We start from the raw sequence: 24067 nt of genomic DNA, 5'->3' as shown, positions 1-24067 counted from the left end.
TAAAAAGTAACTATGCACAGCTATTTGTCCCCCCTTGCTGCTGAAGGTTTCTTAAAGAGAAAAAAAAAAATCAAATTTTTATTTTTTACTGGCACTCTCATTTTTTTAAGTCCTGAAGATGATTAACAGACATTTTTATCATGAGAAGAAAAATAAAGCCATTGTAACTGAAGAACCTAATAGCACGACCCAGTCTTAAGAGTAATTAATATGACAGCAAGGGAAGAGGATGGAGTCTAACAGCCAGCCCCCAGTGCGCCTGTCCGCGGGCGCCATCCACGTGTGCTGCAAACGTGTGCTTCCTTTGCCCTTTGTTTCGTTTCCCCTGCCCTTTGCGTGCAAGGGAAGCACCTGCAAAGTTCTGTGCTAAGAGATTTTTAAAATAAAAATCGTTTCACAGCAGGTTCTCACAAAATAACTGGTGCTAGCCCAAGAAACCATTACCTAACCATCGGAAATCTTGACTAAAGGTGTTTCATGGATTTGGGAGGTTTTTTTGGTCTGTTTCTTGTCGTTGGCTTGTTTTGATTTTTGGCAGGGCCTAAGTTTCCCACACCCCGGCTTCATGGGTACTGCGTCGCCTTCTCCCTGAGATGACAGAGGTGTGCATGGAAAGAGATTATACCCTGCCCCCTCTTGGCCCTTCCACCAGCCTCTTTTGGAAACAGTAGTTTGCAGAGCAAGGGGTTTTTAAAGCGCTAAAGCAAGGAAAGAAGTGCCAGAGCTGAATTGCTTCGCATCAAGCAGCAGTAGATGTGCAAGGATGGTTGAAGATGAGTAGATGGTAGCCTAAATTCATTGAGAGAAATCCAGTCAGATTTTCTTCTTGACGTTTAACCACCACGATAATCTCAAACCAAGGCAATGCTGGTGGGAAACGAAAACGATATCCCTGATGTGCCTCAACCAGTATCTCTTTCCTTTGGTTACTGAAGTGTGTTTTATGGAACTAGGAAGCATTTTTATGAATTGAAATAGTCTAAATAAAATGGTGCTATGGTATTTTAATGTGACTGTCCCTGACCCTGTCTTGCTGAGGTGCTATCAACATTACGAAACCACAACCAACCAAAAACAAGGTGGGCTCCAGTCTCTCTTGGCTTTTTTTTTTTTTTAAACCCCGCTCTTTTTGGTGCTGTCTTCTTAGACCTCTTGTTTACCGTGCTATATCTGCTCTGAGCAGTTTTTCTGTTTTGTCTATTGTTTTTCCCTTGGTGGCCAAACAAAGAAAGGAAGGTTGAGAGGGCAGCTAGCTCTCTGGCTGCCGATGGGAGTGGACCTACCTGGCTTGGCAGGTCCTTTGGTTTCAAACGTGTTGTCTCAGGCCTAATGAGAAAGAAAGGGTGAAGGGCTTGTTCTTTTTGAGGAAGGGGGAGTTGGGGCTCCTGTCTCTTCTAACATGGCAGGCATCCACATAGCCAGGAAGATGTTTTCCTCTGCAGCTCAAGGTGCCAAGGAGTCCCGAGGTTGACCAGATGGATCTCCTTCCTCACTGGCACAGGCTGAGACCATGGTGGGCAGAGGGGGGTTGTTTCTTTCCTCCTCCCATCCTTTGCCTCAGCATTGCTTCTGCTTCTTGTTGGTAACGTGTCCTGTTTAAACTAAAGAAAGGAGCTTTGTTTGCTCTCCGATGCCACAGGGGGCTGCTTTTTAGTTGGTGCTATTCTAAATTTCTTCTTGGGTCCACAGGAGTTGATGTTTTAAAAACTCAACAGGAAGCTCCATTTTGTGTCATCCACTGTCACAATAATTTTTTTTTAAATACCTCAAAAACAGGACATTGTGACAACTTTGGTAAAGTAGATTCCGTGCGGGGTCTGATACCTGCAGGTTGTCCATTTGATGATGTACTTGACCTTTAAGAATCTGGGGTCATTTTATTTTTTATTGTTCAGCGGTTAAAATTGCAGAACATCTAAAGGAGCATTGTTGACTTTATTTTGTTAAGTTTTGCTTTTGAATAAAATGTGAATTTCCTATGTCCATCTCGTTGAGCTTTCTCAGTCATTGTTACTGTCATTTGAAATGATTCCCTCAAATCCTAGTTTGACTCACCAGTTACATCTGTAGTAATACATGGCCAACTTCAACATACCCTGGACCAAAATGAACACTTTGTGATGTGCACGCCCCCAGCATATGTTAAAATTCCACCCTACGTGCGCATCGAGTGTTCAGACGTGAGAGGGAGCAGAGGGTGGAGGCCCATCACGGCCCTCCCGGCTTGCCCACCTGCCCTCCTCAGAGCTGCCCACAAAACAAAGCAATAGGCTTCTCCCCAGCAGAGACTGAAGCACAGAAATCCAAGGTCTAACGTTGCTTTTTGCCTAAGAATCAGTGAGCGATTTGGCTGACTTCCTCATTTGCTTCTATTCCGATATCAGGGATGCTTTTTGTAGTGGTTTTGTTTGCTCTCTTTTCTCATTTTGACTACCCGTCATTCAGGGATAACTTATCACTATCCACATGGGAATTAAAGTACTAATTGGCTCATTCAAACATCCAGATTTTCTTGGTTCCGATACCTTTTGTTTATTTTCTTTTGAGGGGTAAAAGGGGGAGAACAACAGGAGTGATGTCATTTCTGTTCCATGTAGTCCAATTAAAAAGAAACAAGGGCAGGTCGCATTGTGGCATATTAATGCATTAGACTTAATCTAGAACGCCTATAGCTTTTTGATGTGTTTTATTTCTTATCTTTTTGGATTCCTGTTTGGTTACTTGGCTTCCAATGGAGGTGAACTTAACAACCATACTTGAATATTCCGTCTTGACTTTGTAACTGTGGCTACTTGAAATGAAGATTATCTGGGGTTGATGGATGAATGGTAGATTTTTGCAATGTCTCAAGGCAATAGGATGTGTATTATTAAACTGTAGATATTCTTAGTACAGTAAATTTATGCTGATAATTTTATTTTGTATAATTTTTACCTTTTTGTTAATATTTTTTTTCCTCCCACTTTATTGGTTTGCCTCCTGAGCGACCCCTCCTTACCCTCCCCCCTCCCCAGTGTTTCGGTAAATTTGATTTAGGGTGCCTAGAAATTGCAAGTATGTATCCTTTTTTGATTTGTATTTTATTATAATTTACACAAACAACTGGGTTTGTGAACTGTATTACTCCTGGTATCTTTAAAATATTGTGGGTGTTTTAATAAATTTTATATTTATTTTTTGCACTCAAATTCAGTGTGAGTCTTTTTTTTCCCCCCTTGAACCAGAACCAGATTGTGGTATTTAAAGGTGCCCAATAATCTCACCCTCTCACTGCATGTTGTAGATGCAAAAAAGGAAGGCCTAATGTTAACCCATGGTCTGTTAGCCATGATAGAACCTGTCCTTGTCCCCTCCCACCACCTGGATAAAGTAATGTTCAAAGACTGTTAGCTGTTAAAACTGGGCATAAAGGGGAAAGTAAAGACACCTCAGAAGTCCCTGGGTGGCGCAAACAGTTAAAGGTTGGTGGTTCAAACTCACCTAGAAGAGTCACCTTGGAAGACAGCCCTGGCGATCTGCTTCCAGAAAGTCACAGCCTTGAAAACCTTATGGAGCAGTTCTTCTCTGTAGACACGGAGTCACCATGTGTCAGAATCAACCTGACAGCAGCTAACAACAAAGAGCCTTTATCATCTATATGTCTCCTTTTGTTTTCTTTCCCTTTTGTACTTTTGTCCTCTCTTCCTATTCTCTAAACTTCGAGACACTCTTCTCCCCCGGTAGAAGTTGCTCACTTCTGATGTTATGTTTGCACAGATTTGCTGAATCCTTGTTGGCTCTGATGGCTTGAACACCAAGTCCTATAGGGAGGGGCTGAAGTGGGGCCCTCAGTTCTGCTGTCTTCGGGGACAAGAAGTTTCCTATAAGGTTCCATGGGGGGAGGCTAGCTCTTTTAATTCAGACTCCCAATTCTGGTGGTGGCTGATCTTGAATAGAGAGCTATCAATTGAGGAAGGAAAAGAGAAGGGGAAATGGAAGAGGAAACTGTCTCCTCCATCCTTCCTCCTGCTTGAAATGTCTGACTGAAGTTGATCAATGTCTCTGAGAGACAACCAACCCAGCAGTTGATAGAAACTTGAGTTCTCTTTCCAGTGGATCCAGTTGACAGCAACTTCCCAACATCCCACGAGGTCACTCTAGACAGCAAAGCTCATCTCTGAGGGCATCTGAATGAAAACTCCATCATCATAACAGATGTGCCAGACGGTAGGCTTGAAGCTTTCCATCTCCATTTTGTTTCATTTGCAAAGGAACCCTCTGGAAACACCTTGGCAAACATGGCCATCCAGGGATCCTCATGCCACAGAGTATTTTGTAACTTCTTTCCACTTAACATCCTTGAATTGAAAGAGCCCTAGTCCTGTCTCTCTCCCTAGCCTCTGTTGTGTTGGCCCCATCTTCAAGCCTGAAGAGGAACAGGAGATTCCAACTTTACAAAAGACTGATTTCATTTTTAAACCCATAAACCGGTTGCCAGCGAGTCGATTCCAACTCATAGTGACCCTATAGGATAGAGTAGAACTGCTCTTAACCACTGCGCCACCACGGCTCCAATTTCACTGTTGAGTATGTATAAGTATGCTTTCGTCTCTTACTACAAAAATTACATTTTAAATATAGAAAAATTAGAACTTTTTTAAATGATCTGAAATCCCACCATAAGAGAGCCACATACTGGTCGCAGACATTTTCAGAGTGTGAAAACAGATCTGTGTGTGTATATGTATACATATTTTAATGGAATAATACAATAATATGTTGTAACATTTTTTCACTTAATATATCTTTAAATATCAGTAATACAGAACTACATCTTTATTAATAGTATTATTGATCTCTTTAAGATCCCAATTTGTTGAAATTAAACACTGAACTAATCTAAATCTGCCTCCATTTTAAGTACCACCCACTGAATTTCTTTCTGAGAAACATCACAATAATCCCCCTCATCCATACGACCACATCCTTAATTCCTTGAACTGTCCTGCCTGACATAGCTCCAGATCCAATATTCCCCACCCCACCCCCGTGCCCCACCCATGTCCACATCTAGTGCATTGTTCTTTGTATTGTGACCCCTAGAAATTTACACCCTGTTCCAGGTGGGATCTGGTTGATCCAAGCCAAGCAGAGAGACACCAAGGAGGCCGACAATCTGGACGTGCCATTTTTTATAAGTGTAGTCTAAGATTTATTAGCTTTGTCCACAGCTGAATCATCCTGAGGGCTATGTGGCTCAGTGGAAAGAACATGGCTCCCTCACTTCCCAATTGTGTAGCCTGAGATGAGACCTTTCATCTCCTTAAGTCATTTTCTTTGTCTGTTGTTGTTGTTAGGTGCTGTCAAGTTGGTTCCAACTCATAGCGACATCCTCATAATCATCACGTTTCAGCCCATTGTTGCAGCCGCTGTGTCAATTCATCTTGTTGAGGGTCTTCCTCTTTTTCACTGACCCTCTACTTTACCAAACATGATGTCCTTCTCCAGGGACTGGTCCCTCCTGATAACATGTTCAAAGTACATGAGACGAAGTCTAGCCATCCTAGCTTCCAAGCAGCACTCTGGCAGTATTTTTTCCAAGACAGACTTGTTATATTCAGTCCATGGTATATTCAGTATTCTTCGCCAACACCGTAATTCAAAGGCATCAATTCTTCTTAGGTCCTTCTTGTTCGTTGTCCAGCTTTCTCATGCCTATGAGGTGATTGACAATACCATGGCTTGGGTCAGGAGCACCTTAGTCCTCAAAGTGACATCTTTGCTTTTTAACACTTTAAAGAGGTCCTTTGCAGCAGATTTGCCCAATGCAAATGACTCTTTGTCTATAAAACAGTCTAAAGACACCACATTAATTGATATAAGGAACAACAACAGAAAGAAATATCCATCCCATTGCCATTGAGTGATTCCGACTCATTAGCAACCCTTAGGACAGGGTAGAGCTGCCCCATAGGGTTTCCAAGGAGCAGCTGATGGATTTGTACTGTGACCTTTTGGTTAGCAGCCGTAACTCTTAACCACTGCACCACCAGGGCTTCCAAAAAATACCTCCGAAGTAAAAGTGCCTGCTTCCTTAGCAGGCATTCAGGGCATGTTAGGTCATAGAAGCTGTCATTATTACTTTAGGCATGTCCAAAGCTTTAGGTCATGAAAAGGTCCAGGACTCATGTGAATCACTGCCCAGTCAGATCCCCTAACTCCAGCCTTTCTACAATTCCTCTTTTTTTTTTTTTTTTAATGCTACACGCAGGACTTAACGTTTAGCCATCTTAAAGGGCTGCTTAACCCATCCTCCCTGCCTATTTTGAATCTTAAGTTTGTCAAAGTATTGGTTTAACCTGCCCAGCTACACAAAACCTTAATCATGAGTTCTACTGCTGCTGTCGTCAGCTTAGCAACCTTGGCGAACCGTTAGTCATCTTCATGTACACTCCCACTGTACTCTGCAAATACCAGGCACTGAGCATGCTGTCGGAGGCAGTGAAGCGCTTCATGCCCTAGGGTGTGGTGGCTCAGCTGAAAATACATTCCACTTACAGCCCAGCACATACCCCCCCACCCCCACTCACTCCCACTTCCAGACATCTTGGCAGGTGCCCCACCTCCTCCTTTGCTGAGAAGCCCAACATCAGGCCCAATGTGCTTGCCCAAGTTCCCTTCCCTACTCTTCAAACATCCTGTATTTTCATCTTTTTACACACTACCATATTTTACACAAATAATGCACATCTTCTACCTTTGTTTGCCAACCGTGCCCTCCCGCCTCAAGGTATTTTCATAAGTGCTGCTATGCCTTTCTTTTTCACATATTGCTGTAAAAAAAATTAGCATAGCATGCTTAAGAAAATGCTGCATGTGGGGAGGGCGTGGTTGGCAAACCAGTAGAAGGTCCGCCTTATTGGAGTAAAAATACGGTAATTCCTGCTCCTCCGTGCTGCTCCCCCAACTTTTACTGTGATTTGCACCCTTTGCTCTTCCTCTGGGACGTGCTTCCACAACTATCCCCTTTCTGTGCTTCTTCCCCTCACAGTGCTCTCAGGTCTCCGGGCCTGATCCTGCTCCTCCCTCATTTTCCCCATCTACCCCACACCATCCTGTCACCACCACATCCCTGCAGACGGAGATGACTTCTAGCTTCAGCTTCCACACTACCACTCACTAGTGTCCTTGTTTCTCCAGAAGGAATGATCTTGTAGGCCAAGAGTCCTTGTCCTCATTGGCCTAGCCCGGGCCTGGACCCTCCTAGAAACATTCTTTTTCTGGACCACATGACCAGTAACATTCTAGTGTCCCAGGATCCCAAACTCCTCCTCCCCCTCTCCTGGTCCCCTTTGTGCCCATGTGTCTTTTAGACACAGATGCCCCCAAGAGAATCACTTCTGTCTTCTTCACACCCTGTAGGTTCTCTCTCAGAGGCCTCCTTCAGCCACTGGTCTTCAACTATAACCCCCACACAAATGATTTCCAAGATCGTGTCTACTGCTGACCTCCCCCATGAGTTTGAGCTGCTGGATAGCTCTACGTGGCTGTTTAGCAGGCCAACACAACACATTCAAAACTGACCTGTCAACTCTGCCAAATTTCCCCCGGCCATCACTGGCCCTATCATTCTCCTGGTCAAATTCTGACACCTAGATTTTACCCCGTTAGGCCCCCCAATCCTGCCCCTTCTTACCACTATTATTAGCAGCCCACAGTGTGTAGCTGTGCAAGCTGTGCACTGCATAACCCTGGGGGCACCATGCAGACAGACTACCGTGTAGGCCTTGATCACTGGCATCGACTCCTCCACATAGACACAAGAAGGGGCCCGCTGGAGGAGGACCACCTCCAAAGTGGGGGACCCAGGGAACAGGCCTGTCATATCTTGGTCTAAACTAAGCAAGAATAAGCAACTTGCCCAAGACCACACAGCTAGGAAGTGGGAGAAGCCGAGACTCAAACGCAGCTGCATCTGATGCCAAAGTCTGTGCCCTGTCCAAATACACCCCCGCTTCTTCACACTTTAAAGACCCATGTCCCCAAGGGACAAACCCAGTGCTCACTGCGGGAATCCACCTATAAGCAGAGCTTAGGGCATGGCCTGCAGGTTAGGGGTCTACAGGCCTGAGAGGCACAGGTTACAACAAGGTGGCTCTGCAGGAAGACTTGTGCTCTTTAAAGCCTTTACAATAGGTATTGATATTTGACAGGCTTGGACTCTAGCCCCTATTTTACTTATTTGTCCGCCTCACCGAAGTCAATGTCCTTACCCAGATAAAACCAAACCAGCTGCCATTGAGTCAATCTCAACTTACGGCACCCCGTGTGTATCAGAGTAGAATTGTGCTCCACAGGGTTTTCAGTGACGGATTTTTTTGGAAGTAGATCACCAGGACTTTGTCTCATGTACTTTGGACATGTTATCAGGAGGAACCAGTCCCAGGAGAAGGATGTTATGCCGGGTAAGGTAGAGGGTCAGTGAAAAAGAGGAAGACCCTTGACAAGATGGATTGACACAGTGGCTGCAACAATGGGCTCAAACATAGCAATGATACAGAGGATGGCGTGGGACCGGGCAGTATTGTACATAGGTTTGCTGTGAGTCGGAACTGACTAGGCAACACCTAACAACAACAACAGATCAAGAACGAGGCACCTCTCGGTGGATTCAAACCACCAACCTTTCCGTAATAGCTTGAGTGCTTAACTGTCTGTGCCACTCAGGGACTCCCAGATAATCTTCCTAAAAACCAAATCAAATGATACTATTTCCCTGTAATACTATCCAATGCAGCCCATTTGATACATCTTACCTTTGTCCCAGGGTCCTGCAGGACCTGGCCCCAGATTTCGACTCTATGACCACCACAGGCCACTCAGCATCTGAGTCTATTATCTCCTTGGTGTACCCCCTGCAAGTGGCCCCTCAGATATGAAGGAGCTGCCAGTATGAGGGTAGAGCAAATAAGACCACTGAGAACTCACTCCTTTTAAAATCCATTAAAATATTTACATAAACTATAAAAAGACTCCAAGGAAAATTATCTGTCAGAACAAAAAGATGAACAAGATTCTTCTCGAGGAAATATGAATAAACAGGAAAGCAAGTTATCTGAGGCCAAAGAAAAAGTTGTACTGCACTAAGAACAACAAACAGTAAGAACTCAAAGACTAGCAATGAGTTCTTCGTAAGAAACACAAGAGGTTAGACAGTGATTGAAATCTGTTTTCAAAAAGATGAAAAGGATTGTCTCACCAACTCAAAAGCAAGATGACTATATAAACAGACCAAGTAATGTCTGTGTTGAAAGTACAATTGATGCTGCAAGCAACAGAATAAGCAAAGTCAAAGGGAAGATCAGGAAACAGCTATAGAATATGAAGGACTATAGAGAGAGATAAGGAGCCCTGGTGGTGCAGTGGTTAAGCACTTGGCTGCTAACCAAAAGTTCAGCAGTTTGTAACCACCAGCCACTCTGCAGGAGAAAGATGTGGCAGTCTGCTTCCCTAAAGATTACAGACTAGGAAACCCTATGGGGAAGTTCTACTCTGTCCTATTGGTCTCTATGAGTCAGAATCGACTCAATGGCAATGGGTTACAGAGGGAGATGCAAGAGACCATAAAGACTGTGAGACTAGAGCACTGAAACTCCTCTTGAGATTCCTCAGATTTCCCAAAAAGGACACAGAATAAGTGGTTCAGAATCAGTAATCAAAGGTCTATGAGAATAAGATCTATATGTGGGATCAAATTGACAACAGCAACTCAAAAGATTAGATCAGTACCTTAGGGGGCAGTGAGTTTATGCTCAGAAAAGGGTGGTAAGAATGGCCACACAACGCAAAGAATGTAATCGATGTCACTGAATTGTCCATGAAGAAACTGTTGAATTGGTGTGTATTCTGCTGTGTATATTCCCAGCAACAAAATTATTTTTAAAAAAAGATATGAGAAGAAAAATGTTCTGAATGAGGCCAGAATGAGAAGTGATACTTCCAAGACTTCGAAGGCTCAGGCTTAGGCCATCAAGGAGTGAGAGTCCTAGAAATTAACTGACTTCTAATCCACTTGGAAAGATTTCTGCAAAGGCATTTTGACTCTTCAGCTATGTCCTCATTTGGAACCCTGAGCAAAAGGTGCTCCAGGGAGAGCAGCAAAGGCAAGAAGGGGCTGTGGATGGGCTCTTAGGAACTCAGACGCAGAGGGGCCAGCAGGGAAGAGAAGCCAGGAGATGAGCAACCAGGGAACTTGCAGGAAAAGAATCAAATAGACAACAGAGGGGTGACCAGTAAGGAGATGTGTGGGATAGCCCAGGGTTGGTGGTTTGTAGCAGTGGAGATGAGAAGTGGTCAGATTATGCATGTGTTTTTAAAGTTTTTGGATTGGATTTGGGGTGTGAGAGGAAAGGAGGAGTCAAGCTGGCTCCAGTGGTTTGGCCTGAGCAACTAAAAGAAAGGATTACCCACAGCAGAGGGGAGAGTCAACTCTCGGAAGAGCAGGTCTGGGAGAAGAAGAGCCAAGCTGAGCTTTGTGCGCTGTGGGATTGAGACCTACTCAGATACCCAGGCAGTTCAGAGAAGACCAAGCTGCAGACTAAAGGAAGCAGACTGCTTTTCATTGTCACCATGCACTGGCAATTCTAAGGAGCCCTGGTGGCACAATGATTAAGTGCTTGGCTGCATTTTGAACTCACCAGTCGCTCCACGGGAGAAAGACCTGGCCATCTGCTCCCATAGAGATTATGGTTGTTGTTGTTGTTAGATGCCATTGAGTTGATTCTGATTCACAATAACCCTGTGTACAACAGAACGGAACACTGCCCAGTCCTGCACCATTCTCACAATCATTGCTATGCTTGAGCCCATTGTTGCAGCCACGTGTCAATCCATCTCGTTGAGGATCTTCCTCTCTTTCACTGACCCTCTACTTTACCAAGCATGATGTCCTTCTCCAGGGATTGGTTCCTCCTGATAACATGGCCAAAGTACATAAGAAAAAGTCTCGCCATCCTCGCTTCTAAGGAGCATTCTGGCTGTACTTCTTCCAAAACAGATTTGTTCGTTCTTCTGACAGTCCATGGTATATTCAATATTCTTTGCCACACTATAATTCAAAGGCATTAATTCTTCTTGGGTCTTCCTTATTCATTGTCCAGCTTTCACATGCCTATGAGGCGATTGAAAATATCATGGCTTGGGTCAGTTACAACTTAGTCCTCAAGGTGACATCTTTGCTTTTTAACACTTTAAAGAGGTCTTTTGCTGCAGATTTGCCCAATGCAATACATTGTTTTATTTCTTGACTGCTGCTTCCATGGGTGTTGACTGGGGATTCAAGTAAAATGAAATCCTTGACAACATCAATATTTTCTCCATTTATCATGATGTTGCTTATTGGCCCAGTTGTGAGGATTTTTATTTTCTTTATGTTGAGGTGTAATCCATACTGAAGGCTGTGATCTTTGATCTTCATCAGTAAGTACTTCAAGTCCCCTTCACTTTCAGCAAGCAAGGTTGTGTCATCTGCACATTGCAGGTGTTAATGAGTCTTTGTCCAATCTTGATGGCACATTCTTCATATAGTCCAGTTTCTCAAATTATTTGCTCAGTGTACTAATTGAATAAGTATGGTGAAAGAATACCCTGACGCACACCTTTCCTGATTTTAAACCACACAGTATCCCCTTGTTCTGTTTGAATGACTGCCTCTTGGTCTATGTACAGTTTCTGCATGAGCACAATTAAGTGTTCTGGAATTCCCATTCTTCACAAGATTATCCATAATTTGTTATGATCCTCACAGTCGAATGCCTTTGCATAGTCAATGAAACACAAGGACACATCTTCATATTATTCTCTTCTTTCAGCCAAGATCCATCTGATATCAGCAATGATATCCCTCATTCTACATCGTCTTCTGAATCTGGCTTGAATTCTGGCAGTTCTCTGTTGATGTACTGCCACAACTGCCTTTGAATTATCTTCAGCAAAATTTTACTTTTGTGTGATATTAATGATATTGTTTGATACTTTCCACATTGTGTTGGATCGCCTTTCTTTGGAATGGGCAAAAATATGGACCTCTTCCAGTTGGTTGGCCAGATAGCTGTCTTCCAAATTTCTTGGCATAGGTGAGTGAGCACCTGCAGTGCAGCATCCATTTGTCGAAACATCTCAATTCGTATTCTGTCAATTCTTGGAGACTTATTTTTTGCCAATGCCTTCAGTGCAGCTTGGACTTCTTCCTTCAATACCATTGGTTCTTGATCATATGCTACCTCCTCAAATGGATGAACGTCGACCAATTCTTTTTGGTATAGTGACTGTGTGTATTCCTTCCATCTTCTTTCGATGCTTTATGCATCGTTCAATTTTTTGGCTGTAGAATCCTTCAATATTGCAACTCGCGACTTGAATTTTCTCTTCAGTTCTTTCAGAGCTTGAGAAATATCAAGCACGTTCTTCCCTTTTGGTTTTCCAACTCCAGGTCTTTGCACATTTCATCATACTTTATCTTCTCGAGCCACCCTTTGAAATCTTCTGTTCAGCTCCTTTACTTCATCTTTTCTTCCACTCACTTTAGCTACTCTACATGCAAGAGCAAGTTTCAGAGTCTCTCCTTACGTCCATTTTGGTCTTTTCCATCTTTTTAATGACCTCTTGCTTTCTTCATGCATGATGTCCTCTATGTCATCCCACAACTTGTCTGGTCATCAGTTCAATGCATCAAATCTATTCTTGAGATATTTCCAAATTCAGGTGGGATATACTCAAGGTTGTAGAGATTACAGCCTATGATACGCTATGGGGAAGTTCTACACACGGGGTCTCTATGAATCAGAATAGAGTCGATGGCACACAACAACAATTGGCAATCCAAAACAGTGTCATGGAGAAATTAATAAATAAATATTATGGTATAAAAAAGGAAAAAATAACACTTTTTAACCCATGTTTGGAAACCTTGGTGGCATAGTGGTTAAGAGCTACAGCTGCTAACCAAAAGGTCGGCAGTTCAAATCCACCAGGTGCTCCTTGGAAACCCTATGGGGCAGTTCCACTCTGTCCTATAGGGTCACAATAAGTCAGAATCAACTCTACGGCAACGGGTTTTTTTTTTTTTTTTTTTAACGTATGTTTTCAAAAAAGGAGGGAAGACAAGTTTCTCCGTGGGTGTCTGAGGAAAAGTGTCTGGGGCCAAGAGAGTGAGCAAGCAGAGAGCCAAGGAGAAGCACACTTGGCACAGGAGGCAGCTCTTCTTTGGTCATATTTTGAGTGCCTTCCAACCTGAGGGGCTCATCTTCCAACACTATATAGGACAAGGTTCTGTTGTGATCCATAGGGTTTTCACTGGCTAATTTTCTGAAATAGATCACCAGCCATTCTTCCTACTCTGTCTTAGTCTGGAAGCTCCACTGAAACCTGTCCACCATGGGTGACCCTGCTGGTATTTGATATACCAGTGGCATAGTTCCAGCATCATAGCAATAAGCAAGCCACCATAGTACAAAAAGCTGACAGATAGGTGGTAGAAATGGTTGGTAGGTATTGCTAAATCCACCAGCAACGTATGGGTGCACCGGTTTCCCCATAGCCTCAACAACTGTGTGAAATTTTGCCAATGTGATAAGTGAGAAATAGTATCTCAGGAAAGTTTTGATTTCTCTTAGTAAAAAGGGAAGTTGAAAAGAAGAAAACTTTCTTTGATGGTTACGAGGGTACAGAGGGAGGGAGATGGGTATTTACTAACTAGATAGTAGACAAGAATTATCTTTGCTGAAGGGAAGGACAACACACATTACAAGGGAAGTCAGCACAACTGGACTAAACCAAAGCTAAGAAGTTTCCTGAATACAACCAAACACTTCGAGGGACAGAGTAGCAGAGTAGTAGCGGGGGTCTGGGGACCATGGTTTTGGGGGACATCTAGGTCAATTGGCATAACAAAGCTTATTAAGAAAATGTTCTGCATCCCACTTTGGTGAGTGGCGTCTGGGGTCTTAAAAGCTTGCAAGCGGCCATCTAAGATGCATCATTTGTTCCCACCCACCTGGAGCAAAGGAGAATGAAGAACACCAAAGACACAAGGAAAGTATTAGCCCAAGAGACAGAAAGGTCCACATAAACCAGAGACTTCATCAGCCTGAGACCAGAAGAACTAGATGGTGCCTAGCTACCATCAATGACTGCCCTGACAGGGAACACAACAGAGAGTCCCTGACGGAGCAGCAGAAAAGTAGGGTGCAGAACTCAAATTCACGTAAAAAGACCAGACTTAATGGTTTGACTGAGACTGGAAAGACCCTGGAAGACATGGCCCCTGGACTCTCTGTTAGCCCAAAACTAAACCATTCCTGAAGCCAACTCTTCAGACAAAGATTAGACTGGACTATGGGACATAAAATGATACTGGTGAAGAGTGTGTTCTTAGCTCAAGTAGATACATGAGACTAAATGGGCAGCTCCTGTCTGGAGGTGAGATGAGAAGGCAGAGAGCTGGTTGAATGGACACAGGAAATCCAGGGTGGAAAGGAGGAGTGTGCTGTCATAACACAGGGAGAGCAACTAGGGTCACATAACAATGTGTGTATAAATTTCTGTATGAGAGACTAACTTCAATTGTAAACTTTCACTTAAAGCACAACAACAAAAAAAAAGTGAAGCTGAGTTTCTTTTCATATGCTTAAGGGCTATTTCCATATCTTTTTTGGTGTACTGTCTGCTCAACTGTCAAACTGACCTTTGTTCTAATGGATTTTTTTTTTCTTTTTGGTCTTTTTGCCCCTCAATTTTTAAGATTTCTTCAGACAATAGACATATTAACTATTTGTCTGAGGTATATGTTGCAAATGTTTTCTCCCAGTTTGTTGTCTTTTTGATTTTGTGTATAATATTTTTGCCGTATTTTTATGTAGTCAAATTTATCTATTTGTTCTTTTGCTGCATCTGGATTTTGTCTCATAATTAGAAAGCTTTTTGCTACACTCATAAAATAATTCACCAATCTTTTCTTCTAGTACTTGTGTGATTACATTTTTAACATCTAGATCTCTGGTCTATTTGCAGATGTTTCTTGTGAATGATGTGAGAAATTGATCCAATTTTATCTTTTCCCAAATGATTCTCTAGTTGTTCCTCACCATTAATTTAAAAATGTCCATCTCTTCCACTAATAATTTGAAATTCCACCTTATCATATACTAAGTTTCCATATTTCTGGTCTTTGTATTCTGTTCCTCTGTTCAGTCTATTCACGTTCCAGTACCTTATAGAGTTTTTATGGTCTATTTTAACATCTAGTATAGGGTCGTTATGAGTTGGAATCGACATAACAGCCACAGTTTTTTGTTTTTGTTTTTAATTTTAGTAAGGCTAGTGTCATGTCCCTGGTTGGTACAAATGATTAACATGCCCGGCTTCTAACAGAAAGTTTGGTGGTTCTGGCACTCAGAAGAAAGCCCTGGCCATGTACTTCAGAAAAATCAGCCAATGGAAACCCTATGGAGCATATTTCTACTCTGATACACATGGGTCACCATGAGTTGGAATCGATGGCAATTGATTTAGGGCTAATGTTCCCTCATTGTCCTTCTTTTTCAGGAGTTTCCAAGCTATTCTTGCTTGTTGATTTTTTTATATGAACTTTAGAATGAACTTAACTAGTGCCGGGGAAAAATATTTATTGATATTTTTATTTGAATCACATTAAATTTATTAATTAACTTAGGGAGGGCTGACATTTTTATGCTATTGAGTTATTCTGTTAAAGAACTAGATTACATTTTCCATTTGTTCTAAGTCAGCTCCTGTGTCTTTCAGGATGTTTTAAAGTTTTCCTCATATGAATTTGCACATTTCTTGTTAAGTTACTTCTAAAGGTATTTTTTTTTATGTTGCATTATAAATGGAGTTTTCTCTTTCATTATATCTTCCAGCTGGTTATTATTTATATATATGAAGGCTACTGATTTTTGTATGTTAATTTTGTACAATGCTAATTTACTGAATTCTTTTATTGTTTGAGTTAGTTTTAAAATAGTTTCTTTTGAGTTTTCCAGATACACTCCGTTTTCTGCAAATAGAGATAAATTTACCTCTTCTTTTCCAATTCTTAGCTCTAACTGTTTTTCATCTAATTGCATCTAATACAATGGTAAATAGTAGTGAACATAACGGGCATCCTTGCCTTATTCCTGATCCCCATTAAGTAAGATGTTGGATTTAGAACTTAAATGTACAGAGGCAGGGCCAACATGGCAGAGTAGTCAGACGCTTTCCGTGGACCCTCTTACAACAAAGACCTGAAAAAAAACAAGTGAATCAATTATATATGACAATATAGGAGCCCTGAACATCTAAGGCAAAGTTAAGAAACTGGACTGAGTGGCAGTGGGAGGGAGAGACGGTTCAGAAGCAGTGAGGAGTTGCCAGACCTAACCTGGTGAGAGCCTGAGCCCTTCAGGCCTGATCAGCTCATGGGTGAGCAGTGAGGCCAGCAAGCAGTGGTGCTCAGAAGGCACGTTTTATACACCAGGAGAGACCCAGCACCAGAGAGTCTACTCAGCCACCCAGAACCAGTGAGAAGCAGCCCACGATTGGTGAAAGATAAGTGCTTGTGTACGGCCTACCGCGCAGATCAAAAACCCCCCCTCAGGGAAAAAATTCTCTCCCATTTACCTCCCCGTTCCCTGCTCTGCACTGGGTCCGAGACCGGCTTCAGCAATTGCCGAGTCCCCTGGGCCGGAAGTAGGATCCGTCACACGCCCTGAGCCATTCTCCCAGCCTTGGAGAGTAAACAAATTAACAAACAGGAAAAAATAAACTGCTGGCTCCCCTAAGCCAGAAACCCAGGGTAGGCACAGCTCCTTTGCCTAGGCACAGGCATAAGGGATCCACAGACTTGGAGTGCCTTTCCTCCTGCAGAGACTTGTGTGGGCCCATTTCAACAGCGTAGGCCCTCATTACCACAGTACAACAGGGTATATACCTGAAGTCTAACTTGAACTGTTTCAGCTGTGAAGTGGCAGGTTCTTGACATTTGACACTGCTCTGCCCATTAAGCAGGGTCTTCACGTACCCCAATCAGGGGCCTGAGGACTGGTGGCTCCACCCATGCCACCTAGCCACCTGCGATAGGGACCCATGAATAAGAGGTGCTCCCCAGTCCTTACAGCCAACAGCATTCGGTGCTCATAGTCCAGCTGCAAAACCCACCCACCTACGCTCTCTAGGGAAGAGGGACACGTGTTCCTCCTGGACACTTGGGGGTGGCTGTCAGCCCCCTGCCTTGCTCAGAGTGTGTCCTCCTGCTGCAGCCAGATGCCTGTACCTGCACCGATCACCCATGCTTGTCTAGGACTGTAAGTGAGAGCCTATACCACTCACTTGGTGGCTATCTACCTGGGCACCTGAGCTGAATCCATACAGGAGGAGTGGGCAGACTCCTGAGCTCACATATCTAGTAACACATCTAACCACCTGGTGACAGGACTTTAGAGCTTCAAAGATGCCAATAATCAAACTAGCTCATACGAGCAGCCTATTTGGGCATATCAAAACAAAACAAGAAGCCAGGACACAGTAAGCAAACATAAAATAAATAAATATAATAACCTATTGATGGCTTGGAGACAACAGTCAATATCAAATCACATAAAGAGGCAGTCCATGATGGCTTCAGCAAGCTCCCAAAATAAAGAACCTAGAAATTTTCCAGAGGAGGAAAATTTCTTGGAATTACCAGAGACAGAATACACAAGATTAATATACAGAACTCTTCAAGAAATTAGGAAGGAAATTAATCAAAATGCCGAACATGCAATAGAGGAAATTAAAAAGACTAGAGAAGAGCATAATGACAAATTTAACAAGCTGCAAGAATCCATAGAGAGACAACAATCAGAAATCCAGAAGATTAACAATAAAATTTCAGAATTAGACTCCTCCATAGAAAGTCATAGGAGCAGAACTGAGGCAATGGAAGTCAGAATTAGTGAGATTGAAGATAAAGCACTTGACACCAATTTATTTTAGGAAAAATCAGATGAAAGGATTAAAAAAAATGAAGAAACCCTAAGAATTATGTGGGACTCTATCAAGAGGAATAACCTACGAGTGATTGGAGTACCAGAACAGGGGGAGATAACAGAAAATACGGAGAGAATTGTTGAAGATTTGTTGGCAGAAAACTTCCCTGATATTGTGAAAGATGACAAGATATCTATCCAAGATGCTCATCGATCCCCACATAAGGTAGATCCCAAAAGAAAGTCACCAAGACATATTATAATCAAACTTGCCAAAACCAAAGATAAAGAGAGAATTTTAAGAGCGGCTAGGGTTAAACGAAAAGTCATCTACAAAGGAGAGTCAATAAGAATAAGCTCAGACTACTCAGCAGAAACCATGCAGGCAAGAAAGCAGTGGGATGACATATATAGAACTTACATGTACATATATATTATCACATATTACCACTCTAAACAAAATATCCATTGATTACTATTTTATTTTGTATTCTAACAGCAATGGGTATTGTAATTTATGAAAGGCTTTTTCAGCATAGATGGAAAAGATATGGTGAATTATATTAATGGATTTCCAAATATGAACCATCTCTGGGTTTTTTTGTTTTTGTTTAGTGTTTGCTTAACCCACTTGATCATGATGATTTCTTTTCTTAATGGGCTTTTGGGTTAGGAATGTAACATTTCATGTAATTCTTAAGTGATATTTATAGTTTTCAATTTTGTGCTAGCTACATCCAATTTAGATATTAATTTTGTACTTGCTTCACAAAAGGATTTAAATGTTTTCCTTCATTTTCTAGTCTCTGGAAAACTGTATGTAGTTTTGGGATTATCTATTATTTAAAGGCTTGACAGACTTCCTCTCTGTTGTGGTGTATTTATTTGATAAATTTGTCTATGATTTTATGGATATTGGTCTGTTAATGCTTTCTATCTCTACATGGATCAATTTTGGTAAATTGTATTTTCCTAGGAGATGGTTCTTTTTATCTGTGTTTTCAAATTTATTTGCATAAAATTGTACAAAAATATTATACATGTGTCTTTTCTTCTGTTCCAACAGTTATGTCCCCTTTGTCACTTTTTATTTTGTATCTTTATGCTTTCCTCCCCTTTTTTCTTAATTATTCAGCTATTGGTTTGTGGATCTTGTTAAATTTTTCAAAGAACCAGCATTTTGATTTATTAATTATTTCTACTCTTTCTGTTTTCTACCACATTAATTTATGCAGTGGTTAAGAGCTCGGCTGCTAACCAAAAGTCGGCAGTTTGAATCCACCAGCAGCTCCTTGGAAACCCTCTGGGGCAGTTCTACTGTGTCCTGTGTCGCTATGAGTCGAAAATAGATTTGATGGCAATAGGTTTCATACTTTCTTGTTTGTTTTTTTTTAATAATATTTTATGGAGTTTTTGGTGAAACTTTACACAGCAAGTTTGGTTCCCATTTGACTATTTCTATACAAATTGTTCAGTAACATTAGTTACATTTATCACAATGTGTCAACATTCCCTTTAATTGTTTTCTGTTTGTTCCATTTCCAGTACTCTAGTTTCCCTGCCCCCTTATCTTCTCATCTTTGTTTTTGAGTAATTGTTGACTTTTTGATCTCATAGAGATGGTTTTTAAGTACAGCACCAACGTTATGGGTAATCTCCTTTATTTCATGTGCCAGTCTGCTATTTCACTAAAAGGTGATCTCAAGGGAAGGCTTGGTTCTGGGTTTAAAGAGTATCTCAGGGTGACAGTCTCAGGGAGTCCTCTGTTTTCTACTGTTACTGTTTGTTTGGCTTTTTTTTTTTTTTAAACCAAGAATTTGAGTTCTGTTCCCCATTTTTCTCCCATTCTATCTGGGACCATCTATTGTGACCCTGGTAGAACAGTCAGTGGCAGTAGCTGGGCACCATCTAGTTCTTTGGGTTTCAGGGTAGGTGAGGTAGTGGCTTGTGTAGACTTGTTTCTTCTATGAGCTTTTGGTTACCTTCTTACTGTTTTGCTCCTCGTGGGTAGAGACCAGTAGTCATACCTTAGATGGCTACTTGCAAGCTTCTAAGGCCCCAGACACTACTCACTTCACTAGGATGTAGATCATGATTTTTGTGAACTATACTGTGCCACAGTGTCACAGTGGCTGCAACAATGGCTCAAGCATAGCAACAATTGTGACCATGGCGCAGGACTGGGCAGTGTTTCGTTCTGTTATACATAGGGTAGGTTTCATACTTTCTTTTGGTTAACTTTGTAGTTCTTTTTCTAGCTTTTTGGGGAAGTTAAAAGTTTAAACAAATAAACCAAAGATTGCTATAGCCTGTCAACCATTTTTCTGTAAGAACAAAAGATTTTTACTTTTACTCAAGCTATGAGTCTTAGGAACAAAGATTCTTCTAGAAATTTTTACTGAAAAATCTTTCCTGAATTATATTCTGCTGTGCACAAAAAGGTTAATGATATTATTAAATATACCTCGGGAACATCAGCATTTGTTTCATATGGCAAATGGTCAGCATTAGGATACCTGACAATTGGGATACATTGTCTCTGCACTATACTTTCTAACTTTAAAATTTTAGTTAAAGATTTAAATATAAAATTTCAGATTTATGCTTGTATCCCAGAAGTTAAGTCTCTGATGACGGTACTTCATTTCATGCTGGACTTTGGCTTCACATTTGCTTGGCCATACGGCCTGAATGTGTTTGGTCCACTTATACCAGGCGAGGAGGTTGGGAGGGTACCGTCTGGTTTAGAGGGTGGCAAAGAGAGAAGGGAACGAGGAGGCAGAGAGAAGTCAGGCCTGAGGTGCCCCAGAGATGCTAGCAGGAAAGACCCACTGGTGGCCCCAGGGTCCTGTTACACAGGCGCTCTGGGACCGACAGGGGCCACCTCCCTTCTCTGATACGCCGGCAGCTTAGACCCCAGGTTCTTCCCCAGAGTGCTGCATCCCCGAGACGGGGCTGCGTCCTCCGGGCCTGGCGGCGGCCTCCGCGGCCGCAGGGGGCGCCTTCTCGGCGGCGGCTCCACTAGGGCGGCGCGCGCGTCCCCTCCCGCCCTGCCCCGGCCGCCGCGCGCCGTCCCCTGGCGAACACGCTCGAGGAAGCGCTCCTCGACTCGGACAAGTCCTTCCAAACTGAGGGTACCTGAGGTGTGGAGCGGGCGCGTGGGCGCGGCTGCTGGTTCCTCGGTCCACTTTGCTGAGGAGCGACGGGGAGCAGGAGCCGCGTGAGACCCGGGGAGAGCGGCGGCGAGCGGGGCCGCAGGAGGAGGTGGGTCGCCCGGGAGGAACCCGCGGGAGCCGCGCGGAACACCCCTTCCCGCCCCTGCTCCGGGAGTTGGGGCGCCGCGCTCTGGGATCACTTCCACAATTGAGAAAAACACACACGTGGATAATTGATCTTCTTGAGAAATACATGAAATGTGTCAAGGAAAGGGCAGAAACTGAACTCAGCTATGCAACTCAGGAATCGTTTGAAGAAATAGCAACCTAAAAAGAACTCGAAGGATGAAGAAGACAGTACAAGTATACATCGTGTAAAGCTTTCCTTTCCACCCTGAATGCTGGGCAGCAAGAAGTTATTTTCGAGAACATGATTGCTGTGGAGTTAGCGGGCGATGTTCAAGAGCCGAAGAGAGGAAATCTCACTTTCGTGAGGATAGGAGGCACGCACGACATCCGATAGAGACTTGCTGGAAGCAAGTAAAAAGTAAAAGACAATTTGAGCGAGATGGAAAAAAGGCTGACAGCACACTAGTATTTTGAGAAACTGATGCGGACATAAATTTTTACAAAGTAGGTGTTGAAAAGACACAACAACAAGCTCAAATACATCACCAAATGGCAGGGAACAGCAGAACATTATTCATCAGTTATTCAAGACATTCGATCATGAACAGCAGGAATATTACCATACTCATCTGCAACATTTTTCAGAAGACACAAGAGACAGAGGAAAGGCAGATAGTGAGAATTGGAGAGTCAATGAAGACATAGGCAGAAGCTGATCAACAGATGATAGCAGTCAATGCGAAATGCTTGCATAGACTAGTAAAGGCAGCTGAATCAATGATCAGAAAAATGTTACAGCTGGTAATAGAAACTTAACATCAGGGTTTGGGCCTCCTGGAGACATCTGAGAATTATATTCAACCAAAGAAGCATACTTTGTCCGATGATCTTTCTAATTATAGAGAAGACAAATGAGAGCTCAGATTTGGTGGTAAATTGAAAGGAAGGTTACGGCCATTCCTAAGTCTCCCAAGCAGTAAAAAGAACCCCTCTCTCACTGCTTCAATGAGTTTATGACCTCCAACCCCCCAATTCACTGCTTCAGGAGCCTAAAACGTGGAGGTGTAACATCAGAGGATTTCAGCAGTCTTCTACCTGAAAAGAGAAGGAAAAGGCTACGATAGAAAGCTGATGAATTAAATAAAGAAATCCAAATGGAGATGGTTCAAAGAGATGGCATAACAAAAATGAAAGGTGTCTACCTAAAGAAGCCTCAAATGGGAGACCCAGCCAGTTTGGATCACAAATCAACAAAAGTCAGACAAAATATAGAAAAACTGCAAGTAGAGGCCGAGAAATTTGGCTAGCTGGGGTTGAAGGCAGGCTCCCAGAAGGAAGCAAACAGACCCAACAGCAGAGTGGAACGTATTAACACCCCAAACCCCGAATCACTGCATACAAGCTGCAGGGAACACAGCAGTTACACAGAGGAGAAGTCAGGAGACAGATGAAGGTTCTGGCCACCAATTTCCGTAATGAATTTGATGACCAGGAACCCCTTCCCACCACAGGGACTTGTAAAACTCTATACATGTTTAAAGGTCAGAATGAAGGACTCATTTCAGTAGTTGAAGCAGAAACTTTGTGTGTTATGGAGGAAGATGTAGGTGATGGGTGAATTTGCATTCAGAGAAATAAAGAGGGTTATGTCCTCATTTCAGAAGTCAAAGTCTATATGGACAAAAATGCCACAGGTGCTAAGACTTATATTTAATATCACTTCTAAGAACTTAAAAAAATTTTAAAAAATTGGAATTGCTTCTCCCCAGAACTCTGTTACAGGCAGTTCTTCAAAACTGGATGGAGGGATAGCACCGCAATACATGCTTTTACAGAGCCACACAGTGGACTTTTAGGCACAGTGCATCTGAATTTTCCTTGGTTAGTTTTGACTATAATAGAGTTTCTCTTGCTGTGATGAAATTTTACATGGAAAATTGCCAACTGCCAACTTACAACTGTGTCATTTGAAATATGATAAACATTTGTTCTTTTGGCAGTATCGATAAATAAAAAAGTTGGATTCTAGTTCTTAACCATTATTTCTGAATAAAAAAGCATAGCATCATGAAGCAGTAGAAAACTTCAGCTCTCTTGCTTACATCTAGTGCCCAGCATAAAAGGAACCCTTTGGCACCCCGGTGGCAAAGTGGTTAAGCGCTCAGCTGCTAACCAAAAGGTCAGCGGTTCAAACCCACCAGCTGCTCCATGGAGGAAAGATGTTGCAGTCTGCTTCCGTAAAGATTACAGCCTTGGAAACCCAAGGGGCAGTTCTCCTCTGTCCTCTAGGTCTCTACGAGTCTTGTAGCGGGTTTGGTTTTGGCGCAGCATGAACTAAAGCACATCAGAAGGTTACACTGTATAACTTAGTGACATTATTACATGAGCTGTATACTTACATTGTTAGTCCATCAAGATTATCCTATTAGGTCTATTTGATCCCAAACAGCCAACTGAAATCTGGAAAAGTTTGGTCAATTAACCTGTTTATTTTTACATATAACACCAACTGAGCCCTCCAGCAAATTGATGCAGTTGCTCGAATGTTTTAATGCTGTACAGACAAACTTACATGAAAACAGTGCGTGTCTATTCTTCAGTCCTCTTCCATTGTAGTTTTCTCACACTTGGTTCTGTTCCTGCTGGAGGCTCTGCTGCGGGTGGACTTGCGTTCAGCTCACACCTCCCTAGGTCGGGCTATAACTAGACTACGGTGTAGCAGTAACTACATCCACACACAGGCACAGATCTCAGCACACTTCTCAAAGGGTAGAT

At 42.6% G+C, this 24067-nt stretch overlaps 2 pseudogenes; both read left to right on the top strand.

Moving 5' to 3' along the window:
* The first annotated feature begins 7741 nt into the window (after positions 1-7741).
* Positions 7742-22246, top strand: LOC101352839 (formin-binding protein 1 pseudogene; annotated as a pseudogene).
* LOC111818994 (formin-binding protein 1 pseudogene) lies at positions 22106-23739 on the top strand (annotated as a pseudogene).
* The last annotated feature ends 328 nt before the right edge of the window (positions 23740-24067 follow it).

The sequence above is a fragment of the Trichechus manatus genome, unplaced genomic scaffold, assembly GCF_000243295.1.
Source record: "Trichechus manatus latirostris isolate Lorelei unplaced genomic scaffold, TriManLat1.0 scaffold00004, whole genome shotgun sequence".
In the NCBI taxonomy this organism is placed as follows: domain Eukaryota; kingdom Metazoa; phylum Chordata; class Mammalia; order Sirenia; family Trichechidae; genus Trichechus; species Trichechus manatus.
The sequence above is the reverse complement of the archived record's forward strand: the minus strand, read 5'-3'. Positions and strand labels throughout refer to the sequence as shown.